This window comes from Ochotona curzoniae, unplaced genomic scaffold (assembly GCF_017591425.1).
Source record: "Ochotona curzoniae isolate NIBS_2020 unplaced genomic scaffold, NIBS_Ocur_1.0 contig_43, whole genome shotgun sequence".
Taxonomy (NCBI): Eukaryota; Metazoa; Chordata; class Mammalia; order Lagomorpha; family Ochotonidae; genus Ochotona; species Ochotona curzoniae.
The window spans coordinates 12393401-12413851 of NW_024466218.1; the positions used below are offsets into that span (position 1 = coordinate 12393401).

Here is a 20451-nt window from a genome sequence, read left to right on the forward strand (position 1 = left end):
GGCTTGGCAAACACTATTTAATGTATAATGCAAATTTCAAGTTTCTTATTCATCCACCTCTCTCGTAATATATCCATACACTTACACTTGCAGTCATCAAGCCACCTTCCTGTCCGTCCACTGATTCATTCATTCATCCATACATCTACTTATCCATGTACCCATCTATTTATTCAACTATCCACCTACCTAACCATCTACCTACTAGTCCCTGTTTCTATTCCCATTCATCCATCCATCCATCCATCCATCCATTCATCCATCCCTTGTATCCATCTCTATTAATCTATCCAAACACTCATGCATCCATCCACCCATTCAACCCACAACACTCATCCACCAACTGGTCACTCCACATTATTTCTGTCTTGTTCACTGCATTCAGAGAAGTAGAAGACATTTTCCATCCTTGAGATGCCTGAAGCTTCCTGAGTGTGGTGGAGTGCAGTGGTTGAAAGGGCCATGGAGAGGGTAGAGAGAAGGAGAGAACATGTGTAATGGGCAGGGTTCTAGAATGCCCATCCTAAGGGTATGCTTTATGCCCAAGGATGTGATGAGAGCCTGCCCAGAAACTTTTCTGAGAATTTTGTCTTTCAACTTTGAGGGAGGGTCTTCAGGTCCGTTGGTTCTATTCCCCACTGAAATTTGGCATAATGCCTCAGCAGTTCCCCTAATATTCCACTGTATGTGGAACCTGACGATTTTCACCATTGAATGTGACAGACTGGAAAGATTAAAAAGGGGAGCCAAACTAGCGACGGTTGGAGATGAGGAAAAGTAGCACATTTATGAATAATTTCAACTGAATCCTCACAACACGACACTCCCCGGACAGAACACATTCATTATCTTATTCACCATGACTACTGCAATATTAGTGATTTGTTACTGAATCAATTATTAATTCATACAGGAGAATGAGGCTCTGTCACTTAACTCTTCTCTGAATGTTGCGCTTTGGTTGGGGCACGGAGGGAGAGGCAGACAGATTTAACCTTCATTCTCTCATTTGTTCTCTTGCAGAAGGTGGAGAACAGCCAAAGCTGGTGGCAAAGATGTGAGTAAGAGAGTTGATTGGGATGATGCCTCATGTTCTTCAGAGCTCTTGTCTTAGAACCACAGACTCCCCACATGCCAGAACAATTCAGGGCATTCGAACATTCAAAAGCTGCCATCCAACCATCCATCCATCCATCCATCCATCCATCCATCCAACCATCCATCCATCCATCCATCCATCCATCCATCCATCCATCCATCCATTCATCCATCCATCCATAACATTACCTGTCTAGAGCATCTGATTCAGACAACTTGATCTTGCTCTTCCTTGTTCTTGCTCTTCCTCAGTTGGCCTCCGACAACTGAGGCCAACCCTGCGTCATCAGTTAACCCTATTCTAGTCCTAGTACTTCACCTCCAAGAGTTTCCTTTCCTGTCTTCTTTAGTCCCATTCCTGAATTCCAAGCCCTTAGATAAACCACACAGTTTTCACATGAGTGTCTCATCTCCCAAATTGTCTTGATAGCTGTTGCACATCAACTGGTCTGCTCTTTAAAAAGAAAGATGCTTGAGCCTCTACACCAGCCTTCTGATAGGGAAACCAGCCCATCCCTGGGCTCAGGCTTAGCCAGGCTGGGAGGACCCTATGTCTTCACCCACATCAAGCCTCAGGCTGGACTTTCAGAAAGTTGAAAAGCAACAAGACTGTGGTGCATCCATAACACCATGGTCTTTCTCCTTCTCCTTCTCCTCTTGCTCCTCGGCTGCTGTGTGTTGAGGAGGCAGAAGCATATTCTGCATCCAGGTGGGCTTAGAAGCAAGGCAGGTGGCAATGCTAGGAGTGGCAGCGTCTCCCTGGGAGACTGGAATCGGGGAGGAGGTGCGGGACAAGAAAGGGAAGGAGGTGAAAAGGAGGAATTAGAGTGAGAGAAAAACATTAAAGAAGAGAGAGGAAAAAGGGAAAGGGGAAGGGAGGGGAAAAGACTTAAGCTGGGAGCTGGGTCTGTGGGGCAATGCCCCCACCACACAGAACCCACTGCACAGACAGCTGGGCCCCTAGTGAGAAGGGCAGAGCAGCTGCTAACTAACCCAACCACATCCCCTGTCCATCAAGGCTGGGGGACAAAGCATTGGATTTCCTCTCTTCCTGCATGCCCAGTCCCCTCACTCGGCCTGCAGGCAACTCTCCCTTTTTACCAACCTCAGTGTCAGTGCCTGCCCAGCAAAACCCAGCAGGATGTCTCCCTGTGGTCCAGGATGTGCTCACTCCCTCTGGCAGCCTTAGAGGGTCCCTATGGCCAGCAAAGCTAACACATCTGATGCCATAGCACCACTTATGCAATGGCCCACTCGGGAGGCCACAAGGACAAAAGGAGTAAGCAGCTCCCACAAGTCGCTCAAAGATTACTGATGCCACCTTCATCGGGAGCATGGAGCCCAGTGTGAGCCTGTGCTTGGCTACCTCCTGACCCCACCAGCCCCATCCACGTGTTTTGCAGCTGCTGGTGTATCCTCTGGGCATCCACGTCAGGCTGTGACCCACAGAGGATGGGGTGAGAAGTGCCACCTGCTAGAAGGCGCTAATGGCTTGTGTCTGGAGGATGTTCTGAAGCCAACTGAGCCTCAAGTGTGTCAATCTCTGCTCTTAACCCTTAGTCCCAAGGCCAACACTAGCCCAATAAACCCGTGTTTGTAGAAGTGCTACCAACTAGAGACATCACAGAAATAAATGTTTCTTGCGCCTGGCACTATAGCCTAGTGACTAAAGTCCTTACCTTGAATGCTCCTGGATCCCATACAGATGCCAGTTCTAATCCTGGCAGCCCTACTTCCCATCCAGCTCCTTGCTTATGGCCTGGAAAAGTAGTCAAGGATGGTCCAAAGCCTTGGGACCCTGCACCTGTGTGGGAGACTTGGAAGAGGCTCCAGGCTCCTGGCTTTGGATCGGCGCAGCTCCAGCCATTGCAGCTACTTGGGGAGTGAATCATTGGGCGGAAGATCTTCCTCTTTCTGTGTGTGTATGTATGACTTTGCAATAAAAACCAATAAATCTTTAAAAAAAGAAATAAATGTTTTTCAAGGTACCACTTGCAGCCCTTCCTCACTGTCTTTCCGGCCCCCTCCTGCCATGTTTGAAAGCTATGAAGATAGGGAGAGAGGGCAGTCTTTGCCCCTGCTCCATGGCTGGTCATTACTACTGGAGAAAATGAGCAATAGGATGGACGGTGTTGACAAATGTAATGACTGTGCAGCATAGGGGCTTCAACCTTGGCCAAGAATGGGTGGTCTGACTTACACACAGTGTGACCCGAGGGAATGTGGCATGTCCTCACCATTCACTCCTGGTGCTTGTCTCCCAGTGGCTCTGTTCTCTCCTCTGACCTTCAGTGGAAGCCTTGCTGTTAGTTTCAAGGCCCTTCCAGACTTGGATTCTACATGTATCCTCCCCCCATTCCTCCATCCTGGGGGCAGCCAAGCATTGGCCTGGGAGAAAGACTCAAGTCTGAGTTCCCACTCTGTCTCCCACTGTATGACCAAAGTCTGGGGACTTAGTCTCTTTTATGCTTTGCTCTTTGGCCAAAATAATGACATAGCCTTTACTTGTCTCCCAGATTTGCTGAGGATAATAAAAAATACTGGGAGGAAGATCATGGATTTTTTTTTTTTAAGCAAGAAACCCATCCCAAGAGGTATTTGGGAACTGGTCAAGGCCCACAGTATCTCCAAACAGTTTGCTGTTTGTGAACTTGTGCATTCCTTGAGAGCCAGGTCTCTATCTGAATACATGTGAGGTCTGTAATCCTTCTGGAATATTCCAGTGCTATTTCATGCTGCCCCTCTGCCTAGCATAGCCCTGCTGTACATGGTCTGTGTACTTCAATGGGCAAAGAGGGGAGGGCCCAGCTGGATTTTCTAGCAGCTGCAGCTTGGGTTCCAGCAGCAAGCTCCAAGGATGCTGGGCTCTACCTTCCTAAAGGCTGGGGGCTGCCCTATTTCATTCTCTGTCCTCAACAGTCAGTGCAAAATGTGGCAGCCAGAAGGGCTCAATTAACATTACAGAACATATAGGCCAATTGTTAATCAATATTGGTTTTACTTTTCCATGTTAGATTGCACGGGTTTGCAAATGAATTGCACTTGATGAAACTGCGATTGTTTAAAATGGTCCCAGAAATACCTTCGTGGTCACGACTCGAGAAAGATGTGCCAGGGAGGGAGTTACTTCCAGAATGTTCTACTCTGGGAACCACTGGCACCCAATGAGTTAGGAAAAAGGGGTAGAGCTGAGATTTGTGACCCCAGAGGATCCTCACATCTGGACACCTGCCTTGGGGATGCTGGGAGCTGGTACAGGGTGGGCACTGGGTCAGAAAGGATTGGCTGCATTTTGGTGAATGAACATCCCCCTTCCTGGTTGTCCAGGGACAGGCACAGGAAGAGAGGTGGATTGGAGATCCTGCTAAAGAGACACTCCTAAGTTCTACCTCCAGGTGTGGTTGGAGAAGAGGTGGGAGACAGGTGGCTGATTGGCCTGCAATGTACATGGTCCACCATGCTGGGCTAGTGCCCTGTGGGGACTGGAGAGGTCCTAGCTGAAGACCATGACATACTCACAAGAGCGTTCAATGCAGGCCTAAACCAGAGGACCCAGGGAATGACAGGGGCCCACTCCACATTGGAGGACCCCTCTAGAATATTCTGCAGGACAAAGAGAAAGCTTCTCCTGCCTGGGTCAGTGGCTTATCTGCTCCTCTTCAGCAGTGTCCAGCCTCAGGCCTGGCTGGCTGACTCACGATAAGAATCCTCGAGAGACCTGGGGTGGGGTGGGGGGTGGGGTGGGACACAGGACAGCTGGGAGGGGCAGCCCCAAGAAAAATGCATCCTGGGACCCTGGCAGCCATCTCTAGTTGTTAAGGGAGCCCTCTTCCTCTCTCAGCATACCCAGCCCAGACTTTTGACACCCTTCTGGTTGCAGCGGGTACAGGGAGGGTAATACCAGAAGTAGCCAAGTCCTGCTTTGATCTGACTCTGGCTTGATCCTGGCTTGACATGCAGTGGAGGGACCCATCTTGGTCCCCCAAACAGCAGGAGCTATGGAACTAAGTCACATCCAGGGTCTGACAGCAAGCAGCAGCTGTGAGGGGTAGTGTGGTTTCATGGTCTGCAGCCAGAATCCCCAGCTACTGCCTCTCAGGCCATAGGACACTGGGCCTCCCTGGGTATCCCCATTCTGGGCAAGGGGTCATAGCACTCCCTGCCCAGGGCTTGCACAGGGGCTACTGAGTCTTCAGCAAGGCTTTGTGGAGGGTGCAGGCCTGGGCTATGGTTGGGTTGACTGGGGTGGGATGGACATGAATACAAGAAGGGTGCTGTGTGAGGAGAGAGAACAGACACACCTGCTAGGAATGCCATGGGGATGCTAGCTATCTGCCTCCTGGCAAGGATGAGACACATGGGTGCCAAAGCACAGTCCAGCTCCTAGCAGGCAGTAGAGCAAGTGCTTGTTCCTTGAGCCTGGGTGCTGGGGCCTAGCTGGAGATACAAACACTTCATCTGACTGGTACAGTAGCAACTCCACTAGCCACCAGGAGAACTATCTGTGCAGAAATGGCAAGCCAGGCTTTGCCGGTAACAGCCTGGCAAAGGGCCTCACCAGTGCCCACTTTCTGGTAGTTCAGACACTTGCCTTATGGTCTACCTGGAAGCCTGGTGGATCACAGGGCTGTACTTCTCCCACTGGGGACCTGACACCACGTCTTACCTGCTTATTCCAAATCATGTAAGACCTTGGCTCAAGGCTAGAATCTGCAGGACCTTCAAATCTGACCTTTTCACTTTTGGCCCCTTTCCCTCATTACTGCAGGGGCAGGGAGAGGTGGGCAGAGATCATAAGCGCTCCCTGAGGGTTGGACAAGAAGCACATTGCAGGCAGAGCCACAGCCAGGACATGGCTCCCCCTGCTTGTCCACCAGCTGGCCTGGCTTTGGAGATCCACAGAACTCCATGCCCTCCTGAAAAACCAGGTGGCCTCATGATGGCCACCCTGCCCCCTTCCCCCAAAGCTCTCCCTTCTCTCCCTGCATCAGCTCGCATGTTTCTCCCACTGCCAGGGAGGAGGCAGCCCTTGGAGTCCCTCCCACAGCCTGCTGCTCTGATTAACGGTTGCCCCCATTGCAATTGTGTCATGCGTGTGAGTCATGTCTCCCAGCCAGACGGTGACCTGGCCTCCTGCCGCAGCCACCCTCCCGCCGGTCTGCGGGATCCCTGAAGCACAAACACTCTACAGAGGGCACAGAAGTGGCCAGAGCTGGGAGGCTTCAGCATGAGGGTGCTGAGTTCTCCTTTGCTCTCTCTCTGTAGAAAACGAGCTTGCTGAGCAGACGCAGGGTCCAGTGACCCAGGACAGCCCTGCACAGCTGTGAAATGTGGGGTGGGCCACTGCTGGCAAGAGCTTCCTCTGCCCGTGGGGCTGAGCAGCGTGGCATGATTCTCTCCCTGGGGGAAGCGACCCTGTACCTCCCTCCTGCCACCCTCGCCGCTGTAGAAAGCAGCAGAATGTGAGCACACATGGAGATGCTCCTAAGATTTCTGCTTTTTTAGAAGCTGGTGCTTCCCGTCTAAGCCAGGTCCCTGCTGCTGGGAGACACACCACTTGGTGCCAGGCTGCGGTGAGCTCCAAGAGACAGTGGGCAGGTGGGCAGGTCCTGAGCAGGGGCTAGGCACTGGGTCCCTTGCTGCACTTCTGGTCTCCTCTCCTCCACTTGAGAGTGGAGCAAGGCAAGTAAGGGAGGGGAAGCTTGCCTTGCTGTGTGCCAGCTAGCCAGTGGCCCATTAGGAAAAGCAGCTGCTGTTCTTGGACCCAGCCAGGTAAAACACACCAGGTATTTGTTCAGAGGTCTCAGGTGGTTCCTGGACTCTGCTTCCCTCACATTCTCTGTAGTGTTGACTCCAACTCATGTTTTCATGAATGCAGGAGGCCATGTTAGCCCTGCAGGGGTTGGAAACAAGCTGGAGAGCCTAGAGGAGCCTGGAAGCCTGCAGAAGAGAGCAGGTTCATCTGAAGAAGGATGAGAGCACATGGAGGTATGTGCAGCTGTTGTGCAGCTTGGGTCTAAGGATGCCATCCTAGTCCAGCTGCCCTGGTTATACTCATGGCCACAGGGTGGCTGTGCCTGGCCACAGAGTGCTGAGGAAGCTGGCCAGAGACTACCACCCTCCTGAATTTCTCAATGGATAAGGCTCCTGGGTTATCCTTTGCCTTATTCTTCCAGTAGGGAGGACTCACAGGGGTTCCTGCTACTAGTGTCTGGGAGCATAGTCTTCCACACCCGTCAAGTCACTTTAAGTTTCCCGGTTTGCAGAGCATCTGCCTCCTCATTGCCAAAACCACTTTCTTTGCTGCTTGACTGGGCTGGGCCAGGCATGGGAACAGCTCCTACCCTCAATACATCATGAAGCAACTTAGCTAGAAAGGGCACCCCCACCCCACCCTGCCCAGGAACTCACCCACCACACATAGATACACACAGAAATACACACACACACACACACACACACACACAGCCTCATCTGCCCCCAAGAGCTAGGAAGGCTGCCTGGAGAAGATGCGTTAGGAGGTGGGTTTGCAGGGCAGCTGGGGAAGGAGGTGGAGCCTGGGGGCAGCATCCTTGAGCTGGTCTCTGTCAGGGAGGATGACTCTTTCCTATTCTTCCCAGCCTACTGTACTCTTAACCCTGAGCTGGGCAACCTCATGGGCTTGGCCACGACTAGATGAGCCCCTCCTCTGCCCATGACCCTTGCCCTGGCCTGGGCTGCAGACTTGGAGCTCATGGCACATGCCCATCTGGAACAAAGAAGACCAGGTCTGCTGGGTCTCTTACCTGCTCTCTACTCAGTTGGTTGTGGCTAGGGTACCAGTCCCAGCCAGGATGACTCCACCCCAGAACCTGACACTGGCATAATTCATCCTCAAATGATGTTTTTGAAAAAAGAAAAAGAGGAAAAGGGAAAAATGAAAGTCTGTTGCTCCCAAAAGAGTCAGTAATGACGTCATTGGAATACTGCACTGATGCGGGAGAAAACTCATGCAGAATCACAAAAGATGAGAGTGGTTTCTTGGGAGAGTTTAGGACAAGATCAGCTACCCCAGCACAGGCTGCCTTTGAGAAAGCAAAGCTGCTACACAGCTACTCCGGGCATGTCTTCGCCACCATGGAGGCAGATGAATTTGTCACTCGACTGTGGTCCTGTGTGCTATCCTGTCAGATGCTGAGGCTGGGCCTCTAGACATAGAGAAGAAAATGGCTAGGGAGGAGCCCACTGTTGCTGTGTTGTGTCTGTCATGGGCAGTAGCCAAAGAGGCTGATGGTATGCTGGTGGGGAGGGGCAATGGCTTCTGGGGGTCAGCCCAGAACATCATCTGCAAGAGCCCTTGCCCTTGACCTCCACCCAGTCCTCCCATCTCCCATAGTGCAGGACCACCTCCTCAGTTTGCAGCTACCCCTGCCACCCCCAAAACATAGCCCTGACCCCAGAAAGGGTGAGGCAGGCTCTCAGTCCAGCTGCCCGGACCCCTCTTCTTCTTTCTCCTGAATGTAGCTCTGTGATTCGCCTACAGAGACAGCAGCCCTGATGGCCAATTTTCACATCCCTGTAAGTGAGAGAGTGGCTAGAACACTGGACGAGAGGTAGATCATTGGCATGGTGGACTTTGCTGTGATGAGTTGGGTCTCCTCCTTAGGTCTCAGCAATAGGGTACTGGTCCGGGTACCTTTATGTCCAGGCCCAGATTTGGCTTCACGGGGGAGAGAGACAGACTGTCCTGTGACAAAAACCTTCAGAGGGCCCTGAGTCACTGTAGACCTTCCTGAAGGCTTGAGCTGTTAGAAAAAGTCATGGATGACTCCCAAAGACAGTTCTAAACTTGCCCAGAATGAAATAGATGACCAGTGGGTGGCACTCAGGACTGGGTGCTATTTTCCCAGACACCTGCCTCCTTTGTCCACCAGGGGTGCTGGGGCCTAGAGGGTAGGGAAACCTGCCCAGGGAGGCCTCATTCCCTTCAAAGTCTCATCAAAACATGGGGAAAACAATTTACCAGGCCGTGTTGCGTCGCTGCCGCCGAGCGCGGTTTGCTGCACGTTAAATTCATTATTTTAACAGGTCAGTGCGTCTGACAGATATTCATTTGCGGGAGATGAGCACGGCTGCTTCTTTAATCCCTGTGGATTACTCGGCTCTCCCGAAAAGCGATACCAGCAACTTGCAGGGACTTTAATCTCAATCTCTCCAGACTGTTATTGAGGAGTCAAAGCAGGAAAAAGAGCTGAGGGTGCTGGTGCGTGGGGGTGGGGGGGGCGGGGGATTGGGGAGCAGACCCTTCAGGGAAGGGGGTGGGGGACGGAAGCTCAGCCCTGGTGGGGAGGGGAGGGGCCAGCGGGGCCTCTCTGGGTGAAGCCAAGCAGGGTGAGAGGTGGGGAAGAAGATGCTTTGTCCAATAGCCCAGCTGGGAAACAGCGCAGGGCACCATGCTTGTCAACAATAGGTAGACCCTTCCCTACGCAAAGGCAGGCATCTTTTCTCAGGTTGGTGTTCACCCCATAGACTGTCCTGGGTCTCGCCCAGCTCTATGGATGTATGGAAAGTTCTGTGCTGTGGTAGCTGCAGCTGGGAACCTCAGGGTATCTGAGTCTGACCCAGGGTGCTCTCCTGGTGGCCTTTGGGGGTCTTTTGGTCCTGGCCTGTCCCTCTCTGCAGCCCCTTTTCTCACCCCTAATTCCTCTCCCCTTTATGGCTTCCCCTCTGCCCCTGGGGACACATCAGTTCAGCCATAGAGGGCTCCCCTTTCAGCTCAGATGCTGGGGCCTGAGCTCCAGCTGCTGTCCTTGAGCCTGTCCTCAGCCCTGGCATCCCCTTTCAGCATTGCTGCTCCTGGCATGGGAGGCACAGCAGACAGAGGTAGGGTGGAGAGCTCCAGTCCTTGAAGGGCTCTCTGTGTGACTGCAATAAACAGGTGTACCAAAGGGCCAACAGGCAATGCTTTGCCTTCCTCCTCATCCCCCCGTAGACACATCAACAGCCTGATGTGTCCTGGGGAAAGCGTCTAGGGTGTGTGTGTGTGTGTTCATGTGCCCATATGTTTCAGTGCACGTGTTGTATGTGCAGCTTTACCTACTTTCGTATATGTTCACCTATGTTCTAGGGGAAGTGGCTACCTGTCCAGTGAATGAGTAATTAATTGGTGGGTGATAAAGCAATTAGCCCTAGAGCTTTCGAAAATAATGAATGAGGGTCCTAGAGATGTCAATATTTGAAAATACTAATTTAAGGCCTATTAGCTGAAACAAATTTTAATTAAACAGGGAATAATCAGGGTGATGAGAGGAAAATAAAAGATTTGTCCAGTGGCTGAGGCCTCTGGAATGCCAGGAGAGGGGAGTGAGGCTGGGTAGTAGGGATCTGGAGTTGGAATCGGGCCAGCTGTCACTCAGGAGATGATCCAGAGGTGGAGATGACAAGGCCATGTCCTTGCTTTGGCTGTCTGAACTTGCTTGTAGGACGAGACAGCGGGCCTCCAGCCACGTTCCTACATGGTTTCTTTGGGGTATGGCTGAGATTCCAAGGATGGTCCCAAGCTGTTACTCCATGGTAGGTGAGTCAGATCCCACTTGTCCACAGGAGCATCCACAACTCTCCGGCATCAATGAGATGCAGCCATCCTCACAAGAACTCATCGTTTCCTATGTGGCAAGGAGCATCCCCTACTCCAGAAACCCCAGTCCTGCACCAACTTGTAATCTGTGCTCAGAGAATAGGTCTGCTGTCAGCAGGAGTATGTGGGACAAGAGGATCATGGGTGACTCCTGAAGCAGGAGCTCCCAGCAGCAGCAGCAGTGGCCTGTGGGAGGTGTGCCCATCCCTCTATTTGAGCCCAGGGGGCTCACAATGGCTGAGACTGTGACCCATCCATCCCCACATGCCCTCAATAGCATTCTGAACTCAGAGGGCCATGAGCTAGGACTTGCTGAACTCAGCTGGCCTGGTGAGAGCATGGCAGTATCTTACTGGGGACCTGGAGTGCTGGCTCCCAGCCATGGTTAGCTGAGACACCACTGGGTAGACCTGGGGTCCCTTTGTCTCTCAGGTAGAGGGAACCTGGGTCACTATTCTGACAGCAACAGCCCTAGTGGGTCCTCACTTGTGTAACAGGGACTGGGATTTTTCCAGCTAAGGGGAGGTGCCCTCTGAACAGGTGCTCCTGGATATCACCCTTCCCACTGCTGCAGGCCACACTGACGCTATCTTCCAGGAAGAATGTGTTTCTCTGTGCTCCCAAATTTGCTCCTAACAGTGACTCCCAGGGCTAAGTCTGAAGGCTGGAGGGCTGCCTGTGTGAGTCTGCATGCAGGCGTGTGTGTGTGTGTCTCCTTGTGTTGGCTGGCGTGCCTTTTATTTTCCCCGTGTGTGTCTACATGTGCTTGTGCAGGCATATCTGCGAGCATACGCCTGTGTCTTTGAATACTTTGTTCATGTTGGGGAGCGTCTGTGTGTGTACCTGTCGGGTGTCCCAGCATTTCCATGTGGGCAGCGCCATCCCACGTGGCCACCTTCCCAACACCTCCTCCCTAGCAGACAGAGGCACTTCAGCTCACACTATCTTCTCTTTGTTCTGTTGTTTATTTATAACTCACCAGGTTCCCAAAATGTGATGAGGGGGAGGCTGGGTGAGCCTGGGGCTGCCCTGAGGCTGTGTGCAGGAGCACCCTAGAGGGCAGGCTTCATCAGACCAGCTTTGCATTGATCTGCACCCAGGACCCCACCCACTCCTGAGGGCACCTGCAGGCGCTGCCCTCAACAGCCTTGCAAATCCTTGCCTTGCCCCACCCCTCTCTAAAACCCAAATCCAGGCCTGTTGGCTCCTCCCACTCACCAGGCTGCTTGTTACTCTGCTTCCCCTTGGGGTCAATCTCACTGCCCACTCCCCCAGCCTTCCCCTTCTCTGGAGGTGGACCTTGGCTGGGCGCCCTGCCCACAGCCACCCACCAGACTGGCCTTGAGCTTGCTTTGTGGGAACCACACAGCCTCCTGCCCTGTCTCTGGCCCCCCTCCCCCTTTGCAGCAGAGCCAGGGCCCAGGCACTCTGTCAAGCTGGTGGAATTGAAAGTTGCATAATAACCTGGGGCCTCCAGGAAACTTTTCATCTCCACACGCAGACTGATTAAATAGCAACAAAAATAAATTATGTATACACAGGGCTGTAAAAGCACCTAGGGACCAGAGACTTGGGGTCTATGCCTCATATAAATGCAAATCTGCAATGGCACAGCTGAGGGTCCCTCCCCATCCATCCCAGCCCCCACTGCTACCCCACACCTAGAGTGGGGAGGGTTGAAACTGACAAGGGTAGTGTGTAGTGTGACACTAGGAGTAAGCCTCCGCGGGGTTTCAACAAAACCTGAGCCAGAAACAGAAACTCCAGGGGCCACCTTGGTTTAAGGGCCGAGTTTGCAAATAAAAAGGCAGTAGCAGCACAGCAGCACACTTCTCTGCTCTGCCGGGCAGGGAGCCAGGGTCTGCTCTCCAGTCTTCACATCCCACTCCTGGTTTCAGTCTGGGTTGGTGGATAAGGGAGTGACCCCCAAGCGCCTTGTGGCTACTGCCTCCCAGTACTGAGCAAAAGCATAGGGACCCCTAAGCACCTGCTCTTCTCTCCCCTCCAGCACCTGATAAAGTGGTCCTGCTTCCCTCTCTTGGATGCCCTACCCAGAAGTGTCTGCTGCTTCTCCTCAGCCCCTGGGGACCTAGACAGGGTGCTCACACCTCCTAAGAGCAGCCCTTCTGCTTGCTTGTTCTGAAGGTGTCTACCACTCTGTCCCCAGCCCTAGTCTCCTGTCTTTGGCCAAGTTGCTGGAGGTCTGGGTCCCAGGCCGGGTCCTGCACTCAGGGGGCATGGAGGGGGAAGAAGTGAGAAAGGACTGAGGGTGACATTCAGGATAGATGTTGTGGGTGAGCCAGGTGCAGCCATCTCCTCTGTTCTCCAACTGTGCCTTGCCTATCATCTGTCTGTTGCTGAGTCCCCTCTTCCCCGACATAGGTAGACAGATAGTTAAAACTGACTCTTGGCTGAGAACGAGTGGTTCTTTGGGTGGGCTTCTCAGTCCCTCTTTATTTTGTGCTCTTGTCGAATTACACAGCTGCCTTCTCTTCCTTGGCTTACAGTAGGTGAATATCAGTGTGCTCAGATGGCATTGTCTGATCTACTTGACAGGTGAGTCCACCTCTTAAGACTTCCCAAAGTGCTACCTAATTCATTCTCTCACCTCATCCTGCTAACCCATCCCCAAATCCGTCCAAAAAGGTACCATCATGTCCAATCTACAGATGTGTAAGTTGAGGTCTCAAGAGACAGTTTGTGCCTCTGATCTGTGGAAAGGCTGTAAAGGCATGGAATAGGTCGTCCCACCTTGAAAATTAAAATTTCTATAGATTGCAAGGAGTCAGCAGCTCAGGGGATGCCTGTTTCTGGGTTGCAGCTGGGGTGGGCTGGACTAGAGTCGAGGCAGATGAGCCTTGCATTCCTTTTGGCCTCCTCTCTGGGTTCAGTCCCCCAGGTCACACAAATTGGCTTAGTAGGAACTCCATCCATGTAGGGTCCCTGCCTGCCCATCTGTGTAGCAGGGACAGCATTATTGTGAGGGTCACCTGACAAGGCTGGTGATGGAGGTTACAAGAACCCAATCCCACCTTCTTGGTTCCCTCAATCCTGCAACCCACTTGAGCCCAGAAGGTGAGCTGGGAGGCTGGGTAGAGAGAGTCCCTTAGTTCTACTGGCTCACTTGAGAAGATCAAGTTAAAGAAAGAAGAGACCAATGAGTCAGACAAGCCACGGCAGGCCATGATGTCCTCCAACCTTGTCAACAACGACCAAGGACGTCAAGGCTGTACTTGATCAGGCAAAGCATCCTAGACTGAGGCAAAGGAATTGGAGAGAGCTGCTAAGAAAGCAAGTGGACTTACAGTGGCTGTGCCTGGGAGACGGTGGCACCTTCTTCTGCATAGTTTGGTAAAAACATCCAAATAATCTCAGCCGCATCCTTCTCATATCTGGGAAGCAGAAGACCACTTACTGTGTTGGAGCTTATGGCATATAATGGAGAGGCTTGGGCAGCTCTTAGCACACTCCACCAGGCCCATGTACCTGGAGTGCTGTATGTACCCACTCATGCCACTGTAGTTCCTTCCTAACCATACTGCTCTTTAAGGAGTCTCCTTGGGTCATCCCTGGCTTGAATGGTTTCCTTCCCATGTTCTTGCAACACCTTCACATTGTGTAGTGTCTACTCCTTTGATCTGTTCCTAGGTGAAGGTGAAGTTTGAGAGAACCACTAATGCCCTTTGGCTCCTGTTCCCACATGCAGCTCACACAACACAAGCATCCTATTGGGGTGTTCATGTTTTTCTGCTGTGATTCAAAACCAGTGAATAGGTTACTTGGATGAGCTGCCTGTTGGAGGCGAGGGGGCAGTACACTGGCTGGGAGGGGCCTCCCAGTAGACTGCTGGCTTTTCCATCTTCTGGTCTATTTTCCATCCACCTCCCTCACTGGATGTTTGACTCTCAGTGAAACCAGAAGCTGCTTGAAGACAAGGACCACAGCTTCTGCAGCCTTTGCACCCATTCTGGTGGCCAGTGAAGTGCAGTGGACACAGCAGTGTATTAACACAAGGGCATTTTCACTTGAACCCGTGTTTTAGGAAATCATCTCAAAACACCATCTTGAGGCCTTGCTCTTTGTCCTGAAGCATTCTGAAAGCATGGGCCAACAACTGAAGTGCCACTAGCAGGGAACATTTCCTGGTAGGAGATACATGCCAGCAAAGATGGAGATGACTGTTTATGAGGGTACTTGGGGACCAGGAAGTAGATTCCTAGAGCAGCCTGGAAGAAGGGGCCCTGACGAGTAAGTTTCATTCTTTTCCTAGGATTTTATGATTTGGTCTTTCTAAAAATGAAAGGAGAGACAAGATGTGGCATCAAGGTCTAGGGCTCTGGCAGGCAGCTCGCTTTGTGGAAGGTGGTCTTTGAGACCAACTGGTTCCTTCAGTACTCAAAGGTCCTGCAAGAAGTGGTTTGGAAGTGTTTAAGTGAGAGTAAGAGTTGAGTGCTCATCATAACCAAGGTGCCATAGAGGACATGCCAGGTGCCAAATGGTGGACCAAGAGTAACAAGGCTAGGTGTATCTGACTTCACCAAGCTGATAGTGTGTTGGGGACAAGAGAAGCTGCACAAAAACTCTGAAATATAAGCTATCCAAAGAAAATAATGCAAGACTTAACTAATAGTTCTGAGTAGAAAGAGAAGGCTTGGTTCCAAGCCATCCACGATTAGGTGTTCAGTGAATCCAGATAGCAAGCCCTGGGGTTACCTCCGCTGCAGGACTTACGGTGTGCTGGAGGCTGCCCCTGGCATTGTCAGCCTGCTAACTGCAGCTGTGGCCATGGGGGCTTGACTCCGAGGACTGTCCACCAGAATCACCTACTGCCTGGAAGCCCAGAGTTAGTCCTGTGGCTCATCAGGAGGCGGCACTGTCATTAGTGACCTGCATGTAAGCTGCTTTCAGTGGCTTCTGTCGCTGGGGGTGGGGTGGGGGAAGGCGTCAGAAAGGGGGTGTTACCAAGACTTTCCCTACCTGAGCTTCCTTTGGGAGTGGGATTCAGGCATCTCATGATAACAGCAAGGAGGACATGCAAATCAAGTTGGCTGGGGCCAGGCTGGGGTACCCCTCCCCAGTGGGTTGGAGGAGCAACAAAACCAAGAGCCTGGGCTTTGGGGATGGTACCACAGTCGGCCTTGCAGCAGCTTCTGTGTTGCTGCTAAGACCACAGCTGCAGCTGGTGAGCACCTGTTGGGGCTGTGGTCAATGGTCCTCTCTGGGACAGGTCTCCACCTCTCTAACTCTCCCCAGTGCTTGCTTGGTTTGCACTGCTGGACCCCTAAACTCCCTCATACCTCTTCTCTTTTCACAGCTGATACCCTGCACAGGGAAATGTGTGCCACCTTCTCTTCCAAAAACCCTGCTGAGGGTGAGGGTGGCCAGCCCACACGTGCAGTCCATAGAGAAGCTCCCTGTTTTCTGTAATAAAGCCTATCTTCTCTCCCAGCCCTTGCTTGGGCTGCCCTGGCAGGCCATGCCATGCCTCTGCTTCCCAGGCTGACTACTGAGTGTGTGTGTGTGTGTGTGTGTGTGTGTGTGTGTGTAGGGGCTGCTGCTGCCATGTTGGGTGTACCTGACTCTTAACTGCCCTGCTGTCTGTGTTTCTGACCTGGGTTGGGGTTGCCACTTCTCTCAAGACCACCACGCATCTCTCTTTCACTTAGGAAGGTGTCCAAACCCCAGGGATCTTGACAGAGACAACTGACAGATTTGGAACTTAACAGATGATCAAGCTTGCTCAGCTCAGTTCAGCCACACCCACTTGCCCCAGGTTCTCTGTGATGATTTATCCCTCAGGTGCCTTCAGCCTGTGCCATCTGGTTAACATCCCAGCAGGCCCCCCAGTCCTGGCAGCCTCAATCCACACCCTGGGCACTTGCTCTATCCCAGTGGGTTGAAGCCTGGGCTGGGGAAGAAACACTCTGGTGCTAGGAGTGGGAGGGGGCGAGAGGAGGAAACGCCCAGGCTCAAGTACAGGAGCGAAATGTTTGAGGGAGAAGGACTCCAGTTCCAGCTGTAGGCCTCCTTTCCCTACCTACCCACCCATCAATTCCCTGTGGGCTGGGGTGGGAAGGTGGGGTGGCTGGCAACAGCAGGAATGATTTCACATCTTTGTTGCTGTAGTTGCTGGGCTGGAAATAGTCCTCGCTGGGCAGGCTGGCTCCAAGTGTGAAAAACCACCCCTCCCAGGGAAACAGCAGGAAGCAGCCGGGTGCAAAATGCACCGGGTACCTGGTGCTACCTCACTCACCTAGAGACTGCCAGCTCTCACCCTCACCTACTGCTCACTGCTGTGGTAGCATCTGACAGGTGAGCACCCAGAGTCCCACACCTGCCTCTCCCTGGGGCTGTTGTGCCAAAGCTTCACACCCTGCAGCATCTCATCCTCCGGAGACTCCGGACACATCCTAGCACTGTCGTAGGGATGGATGTGGAAAGTGAGGCTGTCCCGGTCACAAAGAGGAAGGCAGAGAGGTGGGGTCTGAAGCCAGCTGCCCCACCTCTGCCTTCCAGGCAGTGCTCTACACCATTTGCTTGCCCAGTAAACAGCTCTGGCTGGAAAGGGACTTTGGGTGCTCACCTCTCTAGGCTGCAGCCTAGAGCTCTTGTGGGGGGGATGGTAACAATGGGGCTCCCTCCCTCAATGCTGCTGGAGTGGGAGGGTCTGCATGCACTCTCCTGCCTGTACTAGGATCGGCATCCACACTGCACCTGTGTGTGTGTAGCTGATTTTGTCTGTTCCCAGCAGGAGCCCTGGCCTTCATTCCCACCCTAAGGTACACCAGATAATGCAGTCTCTCTCAGGCCTCCTCAGGATCATGCAGATTAATTTATTATTTAAATCTGAATAGAATATGAGCTCATTGTCTTAACAGTTCTCATAAATGCTGGGGGCACAGGATAGCAGAATGGAAAGACCTCACACATGGGACTGAGAGCAGCTGGCAAAGTGGGCTTAAGGCCCACAGTGGGGTACACTGGCAGTTGTAGACATGCACCCCCAAATGGCTCTCTCATCATCATCTCCTGGAAAAAGGAAAGAGTGTACAGGAAAGTGGGGGACCAGAAGCAAATTTCTCAAGCTGGAGAGATTTGAAGGCAACCTTTCCTCCTGCTGGGCAAGCCTGGTGTCAGCCTCTGACTTTCTAGGCGTGGCTCCACTAGATGACCAGGAGAGCCTGTCCAGCACCCAGGGAGGTCCCGTGGGTCTCTCCACTCTGCCCACCTGTCTCCAAAGCCCAGCTGCCTCTCCCCTCTCGTGAGAGCTCAGGGGAGGGAGCACTCAGCAGGTGCAGGGCTTGTTCTCTTAGCGCTGCTCTCTCAGCCTCCCCATGTCAGTGGCCTGCAACAGTGACCACAAGTGTGTGGATGGCGAGACTGCAGCACCAGCATAGCAGGCAGCTGTGTGCTTCCAGTGTAGATGGTGTATGTGTGTCCCATCCAAAACCCCTGGGCTGAAGTGCCAGGCCCCTAGGGTGACAGCAATTGTAGATAGGGCCTGGAGGGTGACTAGATCCTGATGTGGTCCCCAGGCAGGGAACCATTCTTGAAAGAAGATGAGTTGACAAGAGCCTGCTCTGTCTCCACTGTATGAGGATACAGCAGCGAGAGAATTGTCTCCAAGGCAGGCAAAGCGCCTTCCCCAGATGCCCAGCTTGCCCACAACTTGACCTTGACCTTCCAGCCTCTAGGACTGTGAGAGATCAATGCCTATTGCTGAAGCTCTGGTGTCTCTGTTACTGTGTGATGGCAGCCCCAGGTGACTGGAACAGCTTCCCTTCACACAGGTGGGAGCTACAGCCTGGGAGGGCAGGTGACTGCCTCTGGACAAAGTGACTGGCAGCTATGTGACCAACTAACGGGGCCTAAGAGCCCATGGCAAGGCTACGCAGAGCAGCCACCCTGACCGCCCAGAACACTGAAGCCTATGGGACCAGGGTTAATGGCTCACATGGGGCCACATCTTCCTCTCCATCGCAATGCCACATACCTCACTTCACTTTGAGCTTTCCTGGCTGCTGCATCTTAACTTGGGAGCAGTTGGCTCAGGGCTCCTGTTTAGCTTGGTGCAGCTCCCTAGGTGAGCAGTGGAGCAGGAGCCTTTGGCATGAAAGGTAGAGACTCCAGCCAGGAAAAATATATGGGACACATCATGTGGCTGGGGTTTCTTCACACCATCCAGTCCTACAGCTGGCAATTAATTTCTCCTATAAATGAAACACCTTTCATATCACTTTATCTGGAGAGCCTGAATTGACAACAGCGGGTGTAATTTATACATACTTTTTACCCATCTGTTAGCTTCAGGCTTCAGGCTGTTTGTGTGTATGTGTGTGTGTGTGTGTGTGTGTGTTTTCTCCCCTCCAATTCTTTCCCTAAATTGAAAGGATTAGGTTAGGATTAGGTGAGTATTTTAACCAGATATTCAGAAAGATGGATAGCGAGGTTTCCAGAAGGCTCATGCCCAGGGGAGGCCCTCCCACAATGGTGGCCAGGTGGGGCTCAGTGACCTGGGAAATTGCCTCCACCTAACAGCCCAGTAGCTCCTGCAGCCCAGATGCCAGGGCTGCGGGGGGCCTTGAGGATGCCCCAGGTCCAGCCCTGCTTTCTATAGATGAGCAAACCCAGGTCCAGAGAAGCCAGGGGCCTTGCGCAAGGCAACAGAACAGGCTGGAGGCAGAGCTTGGCTCAGCTTAGGATGCAGCTGCAGTGAGCTGAGGGAGTAGGGTGGTGGCTCCCTATCATCGTGAAATGGGCGGAGGTGGCACGGATGGAACCTGGATATATGTGGTCAGGGGACAGAGCCTCTGGCTCTGTGTCCATGGAAGTGGAGCTTCCATAAACGGAAAGCAGGACCAAGGAAGAGCAATGTATGGAGGCCTTTTTCTGATCACACCAGGCATGCATATATGTGTGTGCATGTATATGCAATTTCTGGGTACACATGAACATAGGTATATGAACTGTGTATATGTAGATGTAATGATTGCACACAAATGCACGTGGGCATGCATGTGTAGTACCTACATGTGTATTGATGTGGTGCCCATGCATAAATGTATATGTATATGTATGTATGTAAAATGACACACATGAGAGCTGTGCCACTCCCATTGGGCGTCCACAGCTCTGTTAACATCCAGCTGGCCTTTTTTTCTTTCGATTTTGTGTCCTCTTTTCCCAAGCAGCTTTGTCTCCCTGGCCATGACACAGGCCTTTGGGGATCCCTGGAGAACCTGCACTCAGGCTCAGCCTCTCCTCCCTAGAAAGCTAAGCCCTTGGTTTGAGAGGCAGGTTTGGTTTGTATGCCTTCTGCTCTGGCCTAGGCTGCCACTCCACTGGAGAAACATTTGCTTGCCTCCAGTGGAGTGGCCAATCACTGGTCCCTGGGAACGCAATGCACAGCCAGTACACCGTCTCTCCCCAGGTCCATTGTCACAAGGTCTTCCTCTCTGAGATCACACACAGGCTTTTGCCATGGGAATGGGTCCCTGTGGGTACTGAAGGCCATGGCAAGGTGCTCACGGCTCCCCGCCCTTTCTCGCCTAGGCTCAGCCCTGGAGCCATCAGCAGTGAGACTGTCTGGTTAGAACAAGTAAAATAGTTTTGTATTAAACCAGGGACCTGGGGAGACTCGGCCATGAAATGTTCCATTCGACCCAAGGTGTCCTGTACATGCTCCCGGCGGAGTTTTCCAGGCAGCCTTGATTGGGGGGCCTTGGCAAGGGGGAACG

General features: G+C 52.5%; 1 protein-coding gene across 29 annotated transcripts in view; it reads right to left on the bottom strand.

The window, feature by feature from the left end:
• The window catches only part of CELF4 (CUGBP Elav-like family member 4), a 260549-nt gene that overhangs the window by 127667 nt on the left and 112431 nt on the right, over positions 1-20451 (bottom strand). The gene's annotated exons all lie outside the window — the stretch shown is intronic.